Raw genomic sequence first — 18,148 nt, forward strand, 5'->3', positions numbered from 1 at the left:
AATCATACATGAGAGTCAGACATCGTTTGGCAAACCTAAGTAATTTCTGAACAGTAGGGCCAAGACACCGGTCGGGGTACATGTGGGTACAGGGCGTCCACCCACTATTTTCACAGTGTGGACGCAGTTCACCCTGCAAGAAGTGGGCCCCATTGAAATATGCTGAACCTGTCCCGGTGTCATTTTCAGACCCAATCAGCATCACCTGCACCTTGTCTGCTTTAATTTTCCGGCAGCAACATGTAGGCTGCGAAGGGGCTTTCATGTTTCAGACTCCAACTGAGCCCATAATAAAGGCTGAATTTAAGGGGCCATCAGGCCTCCTTTTGTTCCATTAATTGTGACTGGGAGCTATCGGACCCTCACACCTACATGTATATGCAGGGGAGGGGAAACAAAGGTTCTCAACTTCTTGTTATCACTTCACAAATACATGAGAAAGGCATGTTTTTTACATTCTTCAATCCTTGTTTAGAAGAGATTTTCATGCACTGTAAGAATGTCAGATGTGTTGGTCTGTTCCTGCATTTGCACAAATAACAATGTAAATACCACTATTTTGTTTTATTTCTTTTACAGTGCTACTCATCCTACTGCAGGGTGTCAAAGCACTTAACATCATACGTACACCTTATACATTGGCAATAAATCCCATAAATGTGTAAACTGATGTACGAAATGTGTTACATAAAACAGTGAGGGTTACAATGTGTAGGAGTGAGATGTCCGTCATAGCTTGATACATTAGAAAAATTACCATTTATGAACTGCAAGTAACATAAGGCTCACTGTGTTAAAATCAGTAACTCATTTTCCTATCGACATATAACATATAATGAAAATCTGTCAATTGCAGTTAGATGATGTGCTTTGAAGCAGGCACATTAACACACTATGCTACTTTGAATAAAAACTTGGACTAGAGAAAAAACAGGTTTCTCCAACAAATGCCTTACCCCCATAAGTTATCTTACCATTATTATTATTCCCTTAGATTTACTGAGCACACAAAGATCTCTGCAGCAGGTGTCCTAACCCCATAAGATATTCTAAAATGTAGACTTTGCAACCAAATAAGCAGAACATATATATTGCTATGTTTCTCCTTGTTTCAATTTTTTGGCACAAGCCCAACGTAAATTCTCATTTGTTAAACATTGTAATGAGCTCAAATGTAACCATGGTAGATCTGCTAAACCTGTGTGAGGTCTTAAGATTTGATGTCACTTCTTGTGAGTTCATGGGTTGTGATGCCATGTGCAGTGATGTCACACGCCTTGATGTCACTTGCATAATGCCTAACTTAGTTAGTCCCCCAACTTATTTTTTTTTAGGACTTGTGCAATGAATAGGGCACTTAATACATTCCCACACTTGGTTTTCTCAACCCTAATGACATGGAGGTGGGGGAGGTCCCATACGGTTTCTTGTTAACACATCTCTGGTTCCACCATTGTGATGTTTGGACGGATGTTACAGTCTCCTCAGACTATCAATATGTGTGCAGTATCCTTCTTTCAGACACATTTACGTGTCTTTTCAGTTCGATCTAGGTGCCGAAGGTGTGGCTCTCTAAACATAAGCAGCATAAACTTTCTGGTTTCCAGGGAATAAGTAAATGTTGAAGATATGAACATACACTCAGCAGTACAAATTCTTAAATAAAATCTCAGGTAGAAGGTTGTATACATTGAAGTCCTTTACCTTTTGTGTGTAGTTTGACAGCTATGTGTCAAGTGGTAAACCAATGACAAATACTATTCATCTAAGAATGCAGGATTGTACGGATCTGAGGCACCCTGTGGTAAGCATAAGGCAAATTACATGGTTAAAGAAATCAGATGTACCAACCCAAAATGTATAGTTTTGGCATTGTTGAACCTAGCTTCCAGGAATCCAGAAGTGGTGACTTTCAAATGGTGTTATATGTACCATAGGGTGAGCTGCTTTGGAGTCTGCATCCCCAATGTGACTGGAATGGGCTCAGGAATGATTGTTTATTGTTCCCTAATGAATAGTGTGCCTGTGGTAAAGACCAGAAACTACTAAGATCATGGAGCTCCAAAAAAATTCTCCACCACTTTTGGAGGTAAAGTTTAGGAATTCATATATTTTTCATGAATGATGGAACATAATTTCCATACCCTAGATGAATTGGTTTCTTCACCCTTACTGCCTGTGAGAGATGTTGACTACAGTTAGACTGAAACTGCAGAAAGGCTCAAGAAAAGGATTTCCTTCGGTAAGGTTCAAGAAAAAGGGATTAATACATAGATTACATCATTATCGTTAGCAGAGATAGTGATAAAAAGAAAACATGGAAGTATTAGGTAGAATAAGACAAGGATGTATGTAAAACCCACTAATATTTATTTGAAAGGTTTCTATCATCTGTTTTTCTTATGTTCTGCATGAGGGAGAATATTTGCATTAATTAATAGGCTACAACATCAGTTTGCAACCTTTTGACTTAGGAAAACCCCCACTGAATGACTATGGGAAGCCACCTAAGAGATTTCTACAGTTTGAACCTCAAATTATTATACAAAAATACAGAAACTAGTATGCATCCGACACATACACAAATTAAGAGCTATTTTATTTAATTCACAAACATACACAATGCACTTTAATGAGAATGTTGGAGCTTTTCAAAGTTTAGTTTTTATTTCTAGAAAGCAAGTGATATGCTAGCCTATAGAATATCCCTTTGTCTTGTAAGCTCCTAGAGCATGCTTATTTTTGTTGCAGCATTCGAGTGTTGCTTCAATTGAGACCACCAATTATCCATACTGAATTACCCTTGATGTACGTCCACTGCACCCACAAATTAAGAGACGAATACCAACCCTTTTCCCACATTTATCAATATTTCACACAACACAACACAGCAAGCCACCTTGCTGCACTGTACCACCTGAAAGGTAAAGGGCAGGAATTAGTTGGATTTAATATTATACAGTGCATTCCTGCTCTTTGCCTAGCACCAATGCAGGCATCCTTGCACCATGATGTCTGGATTGTAGTCAGCATTGTTTTGGTGCAGGAAGGGGCCCCTTACTGCACAAAAACAATTATCAGAGGCAGTTTCCTCTTTCTAAGTGTGTTGCAGAATGCAGCACAATTTGAAAAAGGAATCAAACATTAGAAATAAAGATGTTTCTCCTTGCTGCACCTCTGGTGAGAAGGCATACAATTCTTATACTTTTCCAGGTCTAGCAGTGCTGGTAAATCAGGGAATGTGTCAGAATGGGAACACTTCAGCTCTATTCATGGCATGCTTGCCTGCTTCAGAGTAACGCAAGGCTGCAATTTGTGCTGCCTTGTGTTACTCTAGAGCTTGGGTACTCACAAAGATTTTCCCAGGGCCAACATTTTGGTCTGTGATGGTACTGAGGGTCGCATTGATGCCAACATGGTGGCAGTCGAGGTTAGGAGGGGGGGCTCCGGGGTGTGCTGGAGGTAAGGTGGGTTCAGGGAAAGTGAATCATATACAGCTATTGGCTGAACTGCACTACGTGAAACCAGAAAACCTGTGATAAATCCTGGCTTTCCTACTTTACCAAATTGTATGATTCTATGAAATTGGTTTATTCCACTTTCCCTCAATTATCACATATAACAGGACTCGAAATACAGCACTTCAGGATGCATGCTGTACTAAACTTTCTCCTGTGTCTATAATGTTGTTCCTGTATAACAGGAACCTACACCACCCAAAAGGTCACATCAGAACTGACTTGGTTCACTATTGGCATTGTTGTGTGGGTGGGGAAAGAATAAATATTTCCAAATTCATGTTTAAAATATTATCACTTAAAAAAAAAAAAACAACTTCTAAATGCACTGATATAACCTGATTTACTAATGTGAAACAGTCCTGTATGCTGATAAAATAATTCTTTTAAATTCTGAAGAGATATTATCATATTTTTACACTTTTGCTGCAAGATGTCTTTAGAAATGAAAGTGTTCCTAAAGTTAAATAGTGCAGTATAACCTAGTTACATCCTTTTTTTAAACTTCAATTAACCTGAAAGTGTGTTTAGATAAAAATGTTTTTATGTTAGTGCCGAGTCTAGGTAAAAGCACCTTGCTGCCCTTGCTGTTGACCAAGGGGCTGCCTGTAAAGAGCTGGAGGGCTGCATGCGCCTCTGGGCAGTACTCTGAGTATCCCTGCTCGAGATCAATCAAACCATGCAAGGCCTCTCATTTAGGTTTTGCTTCGTCCTTGCATTCTATTGCGGACAGCCTCAATGGGCCTTAATTTTTAGCTTCCAATTGCGAAATTCTTTCACAATTACAGAGTTTTTTAAAGCATTCAATTTGCAATCCGAGGGGGAGTTGGAAATATGGTTTAGGAGGCTTTAATCTTTGGTGTATATTGGTGTTTATTTCGACCAACCCAAAAATAAATATTTGCATATAAGAGTATATGGTGATAACAAATGTTATTGTAATGATTGACTAATTATCCTTCACCTAAAAGATCTTCAAATTTTTTTCTTGACGGATTGGGGTCAGTCTGTTAACTCTCATCTGATTTCTTCCTCTTTTTCCAGGTATTATCGCCCGCTGACACACTCAGGAGAACAAATAAAATGTGGTAAGTAGCTGGCCTTATTGGGTAGATTACTCCACCACCATAGCATCCAGGGAATGCTGTATGGTACAGAAAATTACGATGACTGCTATTCCATCTTGTTGTAGATTGCCAGAGTGTTCTGGAGAAGCTGTGCCATTACGTAACAACGAAAAGGTCATGATTCACCGGGCATCTTCCAAAGCAGTTTCCCAAGTAGCATGCTTTCATTAATGTAAATAGGGAGGGGTTAATACCGCCCTTAATAGCCCCTCAACTTGAGTAGGAATAACAGGGAAAGCAAAAGGGAAAGAACAGGTGAAGAAAATAAAGGAAAAATAAAACCCACACAAACAAAAACAGACACCCAAATGTGAGTATATAACAGTTGGCTTCCTCCCCACTCACTGCGATTGCCACAACTTTCCCTGAGTTGTGGGGGGCGCAGGTGTAGTGAAAGGCAGTGGTGGACACCACCAGTCCTCAGACCACATCTCTTCCTCGTAGGGCTGTTTTTTTGTCTCCGGTCCATATGCGGTTGGTTCCCACTGTTGCTTCCGTATTCGAGTGCCCATTGTCCTTTACGTTTCTCCCCATGGGTCCCCTCCTCAGGATAGCCCCCTGGCTACTCCTCTCCTAGGTGTCTGAGTTCCTGTTCCTCCACTCCTTCCTCCATCGCGTTCCTCCTCAGACTCACATCCCGTGCCCCGGAAGACCCTCCTCTTCTGCAGTCTTCCTTTTTATTCTCCCAATGCGGGGCCCCCACACTCACCGTAATTCCAGGTCTTCTTTCCTGAAAATAGAAGTCCTTTGTTAATGTCGGTAGAGCTTCTTCTCTAGCCTCCATTTCATTGGTATTTTTTTTTTTTTACAGGTCTCGGAACAACGTGAGGCTGGGAACATCTTGGAGCTCCGCTATAGCACCCGGAGACACAACAGGTAATGAGGGTCCATTGTCAAGGGCTTTAACTGGACCATATGCTATGGTGGAATTACCAGCTTATGAAAAAAGATTTAAAAATCAGTTCTACTTCATTACATTGTGTAAGATAATGTATATTTTTAGAGAAGGGAGGGTCTGGTGGTGTGTTTTACCTTGGCTTCCACCCCAGTGAAAAAGGATGCATTCACCGGACATGAAAAATACAGAGTGTATAGATTTTCAGTTTCTAAACTTGATTTTTAACATATTTAAAGTTCAGGTGGACAAAAGGTGAAATTAAGATAGTTGTTTAAGATGAAAGGTTGTGCCAGTGTTACAAGAAAAAAAAGTTTTTTAATACCAAGTCAGTTACCATTGCTCATAGCCATGCCACATTGTCTGTGCTATATTCCTTCCTTTACAGATGATGTATGCCCAGAATGTCCCTGCAAACAAGTTTGGTTATTGTTCAAAGGTCATGTGATACGTTCTGCTTTGTGTGTTATGATTTCCAGAACTCTGGAGTGTAAGAGTGAGAAAGACTGTGTAACCAGCTCCTAGGCTGTAGAGCAGGATAAGAGAGAAAACGTTATGGATTTATTTTGATGTGGAATGTGTAAGTGTTGATATATTTGCATGCATGGTGATCAGATAAGGTGGCATTTGACAATAGTACGTGAATGCACATGTATTTTCAGTTACTGCTGCAAAATGATCCTGCATGAGGCTCTTGTAACAACCTGAGTTCCTTGCCTTTACTCAGTAGGAACCTCAGTATGCATTTTATAAGGTACTGTCCAAATGCTACGGCCTAGTCCAAACAATCTTCAGTTCATTTGACTTTTGGACATAAGTAGATACTTATTACCATAATATGTCTCCAATCCAAATAGATGACTGCCGTTGGAAAGGCTTTAACTCGGATGATCCCTTTAAATACCCGAGCTGAGATGCTTGGTTATAAAGTTCAGGTGGCTTGCAAGGCAAATAGTACTATTGCTGCTGTTGCTGATGAGAGGTCCTTTTCATTAAGGTGCCTGTAGTGATGTATTAGGTAGAATGTTATGACATCAGGGGATGTGGAATATATGGGTAGGCTGTGACGGGGGAAAGAGAACTTTGGAATGTGAGGCTGGGCAGAGGTCGGAGTTGTGTCGGTTGGGCAAGTACATGTATCTCTGTTTCTTACAATTAACTGGAAATAAACAACTTAAATATAAGAAGAGAATTTTAAGGTGACATTCGTGAGGCTACAAGCTTCGAGTTTGTATTGGATTGTCATTGGATTGCTGATATTTTGTATCCTGCTTTTTCAAGGCAATTTTCTGTAAGTTATTTTTTTTTCAGATGTTTTTTGTGTATTGTCTTTGAGAACGTGCACATGCTGTCAAACGCTTTGTTGTTTTTTTTCATGCGTTTGTTCTCACACTCATCGTCACAGGTTGCCTGGACAACGACAACACCCTGTGAACGCACCCCTCCTTGTATTTTTTTTTTTATGGAACACACGCGCTATCTCACACGCGTCATTGGTTGCCAGGAAAACGTGTATACACTGATTCCGCTGCTTCTTGTGCTGGATATTTTTTATTGGAACTTTCACGTGCTGGGCCACACATTTCTCCTGTTATTGAGGCTTGAATTCATTTTTGTCTAAGACAGCGCATTTCACTCCTCTTGGGTGAAATTCTTACTGCCATTATTTTAAGTTCTGGCTGCTTTGTGAAAAGAATATAAAAAGAAAAACGTATTCTATTTTTGACCGGCACACTAAGAATACATGCTTCACAGAGATACATGACTTGCTGAGAAGTGAATTATTAACTTAAGGTTACAGCTAGTTATAGCTATAATTTTCAGTACAATGGTGGTCATTCTGACCTCGGCGGTAAAAGGCGCCTACCGCCGGTCAGAAATCCTCCATAATTCCGCCGCGGTCGCGGTAACCCGCCACGGTCATTCTGACCCGCAGCAGCCAAACCTCCGAAAATCCGACAGCCACAACAGACCGCCAGACCAGCGGTCGGCGGAAAAGTGGAGGTGACCAAACCTCCACCGTCACGCCAACAGAAATACGCCCATGCCATTACGACCCACGAATCCACGCGGCGGTCTTTCAAACGCGGTTTTCCATTGGCGGTACACACCGCCCCGGTCAGAATACACACAAACAAACAAAACTCAGCCACATTGGCCGATTTGAATTCCACACACCTGATACACATACACACACCACTCCCACACACACAATACAATATAAAACACACACCCACATCACCCACAAACTCCTTCGACCAAAATCCAAAAAGAAGCACTGAGAGACACAGCAGCGATCACAGAACACCATCACACAGAGGCACACTACACCATCACCCACACAATATCCACACACAAAACAACACACACCACCACACTCAACACACTTAACTACACATACTCCACCCCACACATCATACACACCACTCCATGGCACCCCAAAGACACCCCCGCTTCTCAGACGAAGAACTCAGGGTCATGGTGGAGGAAATCGTTCGGGTAGAGCCCCAGCTCTTCGGCCCACAGATCCAATACACCAGCATTGCCCGGAGGACGGAGCTATGGCAGAGGATTGTCGACAGGGTCAACGCTGTGGGACAGCACCCCAGAAATCGGGAAGACATCAGGAAGCGATGGAACGACCTACGGGGGAAGGTGCGTTCCATGGTATCCAGGCACAACATCGCCGTTCAGAAGACTGGCGGAGGACCCCCACCTCAACCCCCACAATTTACAACATGGGAGGAGGAAGTCTTGAACATCCTGCATCCTGACGGCCTCGCAGGAGTCGGCGGAGGAATGGATTCTGGTAAGTTGAAGCTTCAATACTGCTTCCCCCCACCTGCATGCCAAATCATACCCCAACCCTCACCCCCATCCTCGAACCCCACCCTCACCACCACCCCCATCCTCACCCCCACCCTCACCCCCACCACCATCCTCACCCCCACCACCATCCTCACCCCCACCCCCAGCACACCTATTCCCTGCCAATGTCTCACCATCACAACCCACACATCCCAAAACCTAGGCCTGCATGCGTCCACTAAGCATGGACACCCATCACCAAAGCATGCCCAATGCATATACACATCCCCCCCACAAGCCACCCTCACCAAAGCCCCCACACACGAATGCCAGCACTTGGGGACACGGGAACCCACAGATACACCCATATGGCACACATTGAAACTATAACCATACCTCTATACCCCTGCAGGACCCGACCGCCAACACACCGCCACGGAGGGCCCAGAATTCTCCACACCCCCCACCCAAGAGGCCGTCAGCGATGACAGCAGCTCTGTCGACCTGGACACTGATGACCAGCCCGGACCATCGGGGACCTCTGGACAGTCGGTTCCCCTCACACAGGCACAGGCCACTACAGACCCAAACCCCTCTGGGAACACCAGCACAGCTCCCACCCAGCGGGCCCATGCCTCTGTCTCCAGGGCGCGTCAATCTGCGGTGTGTCTACCACTACAGGGCACCCAGGATAACCCACCACCCCAACAACAACAGGGACCTGGGGGCAGTGGTAGTGGGCACACCGGCCAGGGGGCAGAGCCGCGGGCGTGACCGCCATTTTCTATCTACTTATTCACTCTCGACTTGAACTTTCACAGGAGAGGACCTATACTGCAAGTGTTGCTGTGACCTCGGTCTGGAAGGGACAATGGCTGCTGCGCCTGGGGAAAGGGCCCCTGCCTTCACTGGAGAAGAGTTGGAGAAATTTGTGGATGGGGTCCTCCCCCAGTATGCGCTACTCTACGGTCCTCCAGACCAACAAGTGAGTTTAATTCAATATGGATTTGGGGCCACTGGCTGGCTTGGGGGCCTGGCGGGGGGCCTGGCGGGGATGGGGGGCATGTTGGGCCTGGCGGGGATGGGGGGCATGTTGGGCCTGGCGGGGGGGCCTGGCGGGGGGGCCTGGCGGGGGGCCTGGCGGGGATGGGGGGCATGTTGGGCCTGGCGGGGGGCCTGGCGGGGGGCCTGGCGGGGATGGGGGGCATGTTGGGCCTGGCGGGGGGGCCTGGTGGGGGGCCTGGCGGGGATGGGGGGCATGTTGGGCCTGGCGGGGGGCCTGGCGGGGATGGGGGGCATGTTGGGCCTGGCGGGGGGCCTGGCGGGGATGGGGGGCATGTTGGGCCTGGCGGGGGGCCTGGCGGGGGGCCTGGCGGTGATGGGGGGCATGTTGGGCCTGGCGGGGGGCCTGGCGGGGATGGGGGGCATGTTGGGCCTGGCGGGGGGCATGGCGGGGGGCCTGGCGGGGATGGGGGGCGTTGGGCCACTGGCAACGAAAATGCAGACAAACTTGAACGTGGTATTTCTCCCTCCCTGTACGTGTCACATAGGTCCGCGCCCATGAGAAGATCGGGATTTGGCGTGCCATCGCCAAGGAAGTCTGGACCCTGGGGGTCCACCATCGACGGGGCACCCACTGCCGCAAGAGGTGGGAGGACATCCGCCGCGGGACCAAGAAGACCGCCGAGTCTCTGCTGGGGATGGCCTCCCAACGTAGGCGGGGTGCCTGCCGTCAACTGACCCCCCTGATGTTCCGGATCCTGGCGGTGGCCTACCCTGATTTGGATGGGCGCGTGAGGGCAGCACAGCAGACACAAGGGGGTGAGTACAAGCATAATCTACTCTGTTGTCGCGCAGTGGAGGTGTCTGGGTGGGGGAGGAGGGCTGTGGGTCCCCCTAGGCCAGGGCGATATCTGTAGGCTGGGCACCCCCGTAAGCCCCTGTGTCCCCAGCCACCACCCTCAGTAGTGTGCCAGTACAGCCATCCCTGGGCCGTGTCATCCATGGGTGCAGTTGTCAACTCTAGGCGTGTAGGGCATGTTCCACGGAATGCGTAGGGGACCGCAAGTGCGCAACTTAGTGCAGGGGGCATCTGTGTCTGTCATGTCCGCTAACTGTACCGATGATCCATGTACTCAAAATCTCTTTATTTCTCTCTCCCCCCCTTTTTGTTTGTCTTTCTGTGCTTGTGTGCATCAGCATCATCAGGCGGAGGAGAAGTGGCATCGGGGCAGGAGGGAGCTGCATCTCACATGGCCCAGGAAGGCCATGCCACAGAGTCTGACTGGACCAGTGAGACGGAGGGCGAGGGGAGCTCCACAACGGGGACGACTGGACCCTGCAGCGACACGGACACGTCCTCGGAAGGGAGCTCCCTTGCGGGGGCGGCACCATCCGTGCCCCCCGCCATTACAGGTACAGCCGCCACCCAGCGCACCATCTCCGCCCTCCCAGCAGCCCCTCAGCGTTCGCCCCGTGCCCGCTCTGCCAGGAAGCCGGGCATCTCCTTCGCCCCAGGCACCTCAGGCCCTGCCCCTGTTACCCCCGCTGCCCTCAGTGAGGAGGTCATTGACCTCCTCCGAACGCTCATTGTTGGGCAGACTACCCTTTTGAATGCCATCCAGGGGGTGGAGAGGGAGGTTCATCGCAGCAATGCGTACCTGGAGGGCATTAATTCGGGTCAGGCTGCCCATCAGCGATCGTTCCAGGCTCTGGCCTCAGCACTGACGGCAGCCATTGTCCCTGTCTCCTGCCTCCCTCTACTAACTCCCTCCTCCCAGTCTCCTGTTCCTCTGCCTGTCCCACCCACACCATCAGACCAGCCTGCACACACCTCAACACCCAAGAGCAGCTCATCCAAACATAAGCACCACAGATCACGCAGACATTCACACAAGCAACATTCCGATGCAGACATGCCAACAGTCACTACCACCTCTGTGACCCCCACCTCCTCGTCTCCCTCCTCCCTCCCTGTGACGTCTACACTCACACCTTCATTCACCTCACCATCAGCCAGTGTTTCCATCACCAGCACACCCTCCAGTACAGTCCGCACACGTGCAGTCACCACCCCCACTGCCATTTACACGTCCCCTGTGTCCTCTCCCACTGTGTCTGTCACCCCCTCTTCCACACCACACAAACGCAGCCACCCACCCACCCAACAGCCATCCACCTCACGACAGCCTCCCGCTCCTGCACCCAAAGACAGCAAACTTGTCTCGCCTACAACCACATCCTCTCCCTCCACTCCCATACCCACTGTACCTACCACTATCCATTGTCCCAGGAAAATCTATCTCTCTACTGCTACCTTCTTTCCTGACCCTGAGCCCCCCCCTCCTTCTCGTCGGGGTAAGAAGAGCACCTCAGCCACCACCAGCCCTGCAGCCCCCTTGACAAGGGTGCAGGGGTATTGGAGCCCACCAGCCCGCAGGTCTGGATCTTCGCCCAGCAGCAAGGGGACAGCCAGCCCACCCCCTGGGAAGAGGAGCAGAAGGCGGAAGGGCCGCGCAGGAGCCCAGGTTCTATATCCCCCCAGGACACTAGCCAGCCACCGTCAACAGCCACAGCTCCAAAGGGAGGAAAGGGCCACAGACTCCCGACTAAGGAGGGCAAGGGCAGCAAGGCGGAGAAGTCAGGCAGCAGGCCTGCTGCCCATGGAGGACCCGTCACAGCTGCCCAGGAGGAGCCCGCAACCCCCATAGCCGCTGCCCAGGGAGGAACCGTCACAGCTGCCCAGGGAGAGCCCACCACCCCCATAGCCGCTGCCCAGGGAGGACACAGCCCAGCTGGCCAGGAGGGCCCCACCACCCACAGCCCAGGTGGGCATTGAAGGAGCACCATCCCCGCTGCCCAGGAGGGCACCACCAGGCAATGAGCAGTTGGCCATAGAATGGCCGCCGTCTCCAGCGCCGCTCCGCTGGGGACCGCCGTCTCAAGAACCGCTGAACTGGGCCCTTCAAGGCAAGAACCGCTGAACTGGGCCCTTCAAGGCAAGAACCGCTGAACTGGGCCCCGCCGTCTCCAGCACCGCTCCGCTGGGGACCGCCGTCTCAAGAACCGCTGAACTGGGCCCTTCAAGGCAAGAACCGCTGAACTGGGCCCTTCAAGGCAAGAACCGCTGAACTGGGCCCTTCAAGGCAAGAACCGCTGAACTGGGCCCCGCCGTCTCCAGCACCGCTCCGCTGGGGACCGCCGTCTCAAGAACCGTTGAAGTGGGCCCTTCAAGGCAAGAACCGCTGAACTGGGCCCTTCAAGGCAAGAACCGCTGAACTGGACCCTTCAAGGCAAGAACCGCTGAACTGGGCCCTTCAAGGCAAGAACCGCTGAACTGGGCCCTTCAGGCAAGAACCGCTGAACTGGGCCCTTCAAGGCAAGAACCGCTGAACTGGGCCCCGGCCGTCTCCAGCACCGCTCCGCTGGGGACCGCCGTCTCAAGAACCGCTGAACTGGGCCCTTCAAGGCAAGAACCGCTGAACTGGGCCCTTCAAGGCAAGAACCGCTGAACTGGGCCCTTCAAGGCAAGAACCGCTGAACTGGGCCCTTCAGGCAAGAACCGCTGAACTGGGCCCTTCAAGGCAAGAACCGCTGAACTGGGCCCGCCGTCTCCAGCACCGCTCCGCTGGGGACCGCCGTCTCAAGAACCGCTGAACTGGGCCCTTCAAGGCAAGAACCGCTGAACTGGGCCCTTCAAGGCAAGAACCGCTGAACTGGGCCCCGCCGTCTCCAGCACCGCTCCGCTGGGGACCGCCGTCTCAAGAACCGCTGAACTGGGCCCTTCAAGGCAAGAACCGCTGAACTGGGCCCTTCAAGGCAAGAACCGCTGAACTGGGCCCTTCAAGGCAAGAACCGCTGAACTGGGCCCCGCCGTCTCCAGCACCGCTCCGCTGGGGACCGCCGTCTCAAGAACCGCTGAACTGGGCCCTTCAAGGCAAGAACCGCTGAACAGGGCCCTTCAAGGCAAGAACCGCTGAACTGGGCCCTTCAAGGCAAGAACCGCTGAACTGGGCCCTTCAAGGCAAGAACCGCTGAACTGGGCCCTTCAAGGCAAGAACCGCTGAACTGGGCCCCGCCGTCTCCAGCACCGCTCCGCTGGGGACCGCCGTCTCAAGAACCGCTGAACTGGGCCCTTCAAGGCAAGAACCGCTGAACTGGGCCCTGCAAGGCAAGAACCGCTGAACTGGGCCCTTCAAGGCAAGAACCGCTGAACTGGGCCCTTCAAGGCAAGAACCGCTGAACTGGGCCCTTCAAGGCAAGAACCGCTGAACTGGGCCCTTCAAGGCAAGAACCGCTGAACTGGGCCCCGCCGTCTCCAGCACCGCTCCGCTGGGGACCGCCGTCACAAGAACCGCTGAACTGGGCCCTTCAAGGCAAGAACCGCTGAACTGGGCCCTTCAAGGCAAGAACCGCTGAACTGGGCCCTTCAAGGCAAGAACCGCTGAACTGGGCCCTTCAAGGCAAGAACCGCTGAACTGGGCCCCGCCGTCTCCAGCACCGCTCCGCTGGGGACCGCCGTCTCAAGAACCGCTGAACTGGGCCCTTCAAGGCAAGAACCGCTGAACTGGGCCCCGCCGTCTCCAGCACAGCTCCGCTGGGGACCGCCGTCTCAAGAACCGCTGAACTGGGCCCTTCCAGGCAAGAACCGCTGGCCCTTTGGCAGACGTGGCAGGGCAGGATCTGTCTCGGGCAGGGCTGCAGGATGTCCTCTGGCCAACATGCCTCCTCCAGTGGCAGTGGAGTCTGTTATGGACTGTTTGGACTGTGGCTTTGCACTCCCCAGGATGGCCCAGTGGGCAGGCCACCCACTGTATGGACTGTATGGACTGTGGCTTTGCACTCCCCAGGATGGCCCAGTGGGCAGGCCACCCACGGTATGGACTGTATGGACTGTGGCTTTGCACTCCCCAGGATGGCCCAGTGGGCAGGCCACCCACGGTATGGACTGTATGGACTGTGGCTTTGCACTCCCCAGGATGGCCCAGTGGGCAGGCCACCCACTGTATGGACTGTATGGACTGTGGCTTTGCACTCCCCAGGATGGGCCAGTGGTCATGGAGTCCCCTCGTGGATCTGGCGTCGTGTACTCAAGTGGCTGAGGTGCCCCCCCTTCCCTTCCCCCTGAGGTGCCTGTCCTTTTTTCTTTCTGATGCCCCTGCAGTGTTCTCTCCGTGGAGTTCTTCTCGTAGGACTGGGCCTTGCCCCTTTGCTCAGGACCCCTGTGGTCCACGGACAGTGGTTGGACTACATATAGTAGATGTATATATTTTGTACATAGTTTATTTATTTATTTGGATTACTGCTGTCCATTTTTCAATATATCTGCCCGTTTAAGATCTCTTCTTTTGGTCTTTGCATTATTTCGGAGGGGGGGGGTTTGTGGGTTGTGACAGTGATCTGTGGGAATGCATTGATGTGTGTGTTGTAGTGGGTGTGGGTGGGTGGGTGTGTGCCGGTAATCTTTTCCCTCCCCTGTGTCGTAGGTGCAGTACTCACCGATGTCTTCCGCGCCGCCGGGCGTGCTCCTGGTACAGGAGCAGGTATAGGAGTGCGGGGATGACCTGTAACTCGGGTTCCATACTGCCGGAATCTCGTGTGGAGTATGTGGAGGTGAGCGTTTTCCCGTTCGTAGTCTGTTTCCGCCGTGTTTTTATCGGCGGTGCTCCCGCCCCGGAAAAGGTGGCGGATTGGTGGGTCGTGATAGGGTGGGCGGTACATTGTCTGCCGCCTGGCTGTTGGCGGTGACCGCCGCGCTGTTTGTTTGTTCCGCCGTGGCGGGCGGAGTGTTAATGCGGCGGGCTGTGTTGGCGGTTCCCGCCAGGGTCAGAATTGCATATTTTGGACCGCCGGCCTGTTGGCGGGTTGGCCGCCGCTTTATCACCGACCGCCAGGGTCAGAATGAGGGCCAATATGTCTTCAAGTGGAGATTCTTCTGGTACAGGGGCCTCACTGTCTTTGCAGTTGAATACTCCCAAGGGATTTTTGGCGTCTTCTGGTGAACCACTTGTACAGTGGAAGGAGCGGAAGGAATATTTTTTTAATTACATCTCAAATTTAGAAGATTTCAATTGTTTACTTTCTGCTGAAAGAAAAAAGAGGATTTTAATGTACTGTTTAGGTCCAGAAGGACTTCGTATTTACAATCAACTTCAGAAACACGACAGAGGCGATGAAGATGTTTTTCACAGTGCTATTTTGGATTTGAACAATCATTTTTCTACTGCTGTTTGCATTGCCGTTACTCCTCACACATTTTTCCAGAGGAAGCAAGATAAACATGAAGACATAGAGACCTACGTTTCTGCTTTAAAACATTTAGTCAGCTCATGTAGATTTGCTGGTTTACATAATGAACTGGTGCGGGACCAAATTGCAATGTACACTAAAAACAAGTCTATTCAAGAGAGGTTGTTGATTGAGGGTGAATCTAATTTGAAGGATATTATTGCTTTAGTGAAGAAAGCAGAATTATCTGAAAGATGTGCGAAAATTGCTTTGGCACAGGATAAGAAGTCTGAAGAGATAGTTGCCAAAGTTGATGATCGAAAGCACAAGAAAGTATCCATGGATAAGCAGGATTATGACTTTACAAAAGAGAAAAATTACACTGTTGCAAAGGGTCAAATGTTTAACATGCCTGATCGTTCCAGAAATTAATGTTTCCGTTGCGGAAATGCCTATCATTCTGCAAAATTTGATGGGTGTCCGGCTAAAAATGCTTAATGTTTGGAATGTGGTATTGTAGGCCATTTTGCTAGGGTTTGCAGAAAGAAGCAAAAGAAAAGAGTGAACAGTAAAGTGGTTTGTATTAAGGAGGTGGAGGATGATTGTTCTGGTGATAGTGAGGAAGAAGTGAATTATAAGTTAGGAAGTCATAAGACTGTTGTTTTGAACATTTCAGGACAAAAAGTAAACAAACCTTTGTGTTGGGTATCATTTGGAGGAGTTATGTTGCAAGTGGCAGCAGATTCTGGTTCCCAATACTCTATCGTTTCAGAAAGCATTTGGCAAGAGCATTTTGTACAGAGTATTGGGGGGCATTTAGAAACTCCAGATATTTCTCCAGAAAGTTACACTGGAGATAGTATAAATATAATTGGTTTTAGATCTCTGTTTTTCAAATTTAAGCAAAGGAAAGCAGTATGCAAATTATATGTGGCTAAGGATGGTCCATCGGTCCTACGCTGGAAAAATCAAAAGAAACTACATATTGTACTTGATCCTAATAGTGTTGAGCAAGTCTTAGTAATGTGTGATGAAGAGGATACTAGAAAATGGGTTGTACAAGAGTTTCCAGGAGTTTTCAGTGGGCGTGTAGGTCAACTGAAAGGCTTTACACATCGTATTAGACTCAAAAAAGGTGCCAAACCCAAAAATTCATAAGGTACAGAATATTCCGTTCATTGTCAGAGATGAGGTAAAGAAAGAGTTGGACAGATTACAATCTTTGCAGATAATAAAACCAGTTGAAGCTTCTGAGTGGGTTTCACCTTTGGTCGTAGCACGTAAAGCCAACAACAAAGTGCGTTTGTGTGTAGACTTGAGAGGTCTAAATGAAAATATCATTGTGGACCAGATTCCTTTGCCTTGCATTGATGAGATGTTGTCTGCCACTAGAGGTGCCAAATGGTTTTCCACTTTGGACTTGTCGTCCGCTTACCACCAGGTTAAATTGGATTATCGTAGTAGACATCTTACTACATTCTGCACACCATGGGGTTGTTTCCATTTCAAACATATGCCTTTTGGGTTGGCGTCGGTGGCTGCCGCTTTTCAGAGATTGATGGCACAGTTGTTTGGACATTTGCCTAATGTCACATTCTTTCAGGATGATATTTTAGTTATGGGAAGCAGTAAGAAACACCATGATAAGGAATTAAGAAATGTTTTGCACATCTTACAAAAAACAGGTTTGACTGCAGAGAGCAGCAAATGTAGATTTGCACAAAGAAATGTGACGTATTTAGGACATGAGATAGATCAAGATGGCATCAGACCTAAGAAAAAATTGGTAGAAGCTTTTAAGAATGCTTCATCTCTGACGTCTAAGGATAATTTGAGATCCTTTTTAGGATTAGCCGAGTTTTATTCAAAATTTGTAGAAAACTTTTCAGGTAAAACCTACCAAATGAGAATGTTACTAAAAAACAAATTGATATTCGAATGGTCTTTAAGCTGTCAGAAGGCTTTTCAAGAAATTAAGAATGCAATTGTAAATGCTCCAAAATTACATGGGTACGATCCGAAAACTTGTTCTATTATCACCACAGATGCAAGTGGCAAGGGCCTGGGAAGTGTATTAACACAGGTTGACAATATGGGTAAAGAATATGTTGTTGCATTTGCATCCGGTTCTTTATCTCCCACAAAGGAAAAATACTTTGTGATAGAGAGAGAAACTTTGGCATGTGTGTGGGCATTAGAACAAATGTATTTGGGGGCAAAAGTGCATCATACGGACTGACCATAAACCTCTTAAGAAATTGTTAACTATGGAGGGTTTATGTAGAGCATCTGTGAGAATAGCTAGACTATCAATGAGACTAAAAGATTTCTTATATGATGTGCAGTATGTTCCTGGGGTAAAAAAATTTACTGCAGACTTTCTAAGTAGAATGTCTTTACCTTTAAAAGAACTGGATCAGGATCCGTGGAATGATTGGTGTGTAGCAGGTGTATTTGATGAGAATATGTTAAGTTCATTGCAAGAAGAAGAATGTATCAGGGAGTATGAGAAGGATGAAGTGTTGAAAGAGGTGAAAAACAAAGTGATGTTTGGATGGAATAAAGACAAAACG

This window comes from Pleurodeles waltl, chromosome 2_2, assembly GCF_031143425.1.
Source record: "Pleurodeles waltl isolate 20211129_DDA chromosome 2_2, aPleWal1.hap1.20221129, whole genome shotgun sequence".
NCBI lineage: Eukaryota > Metazoa > Chordata > Amphibia > Caudata > Salamandridae > Pleurodeles > Pleurodeles waltl.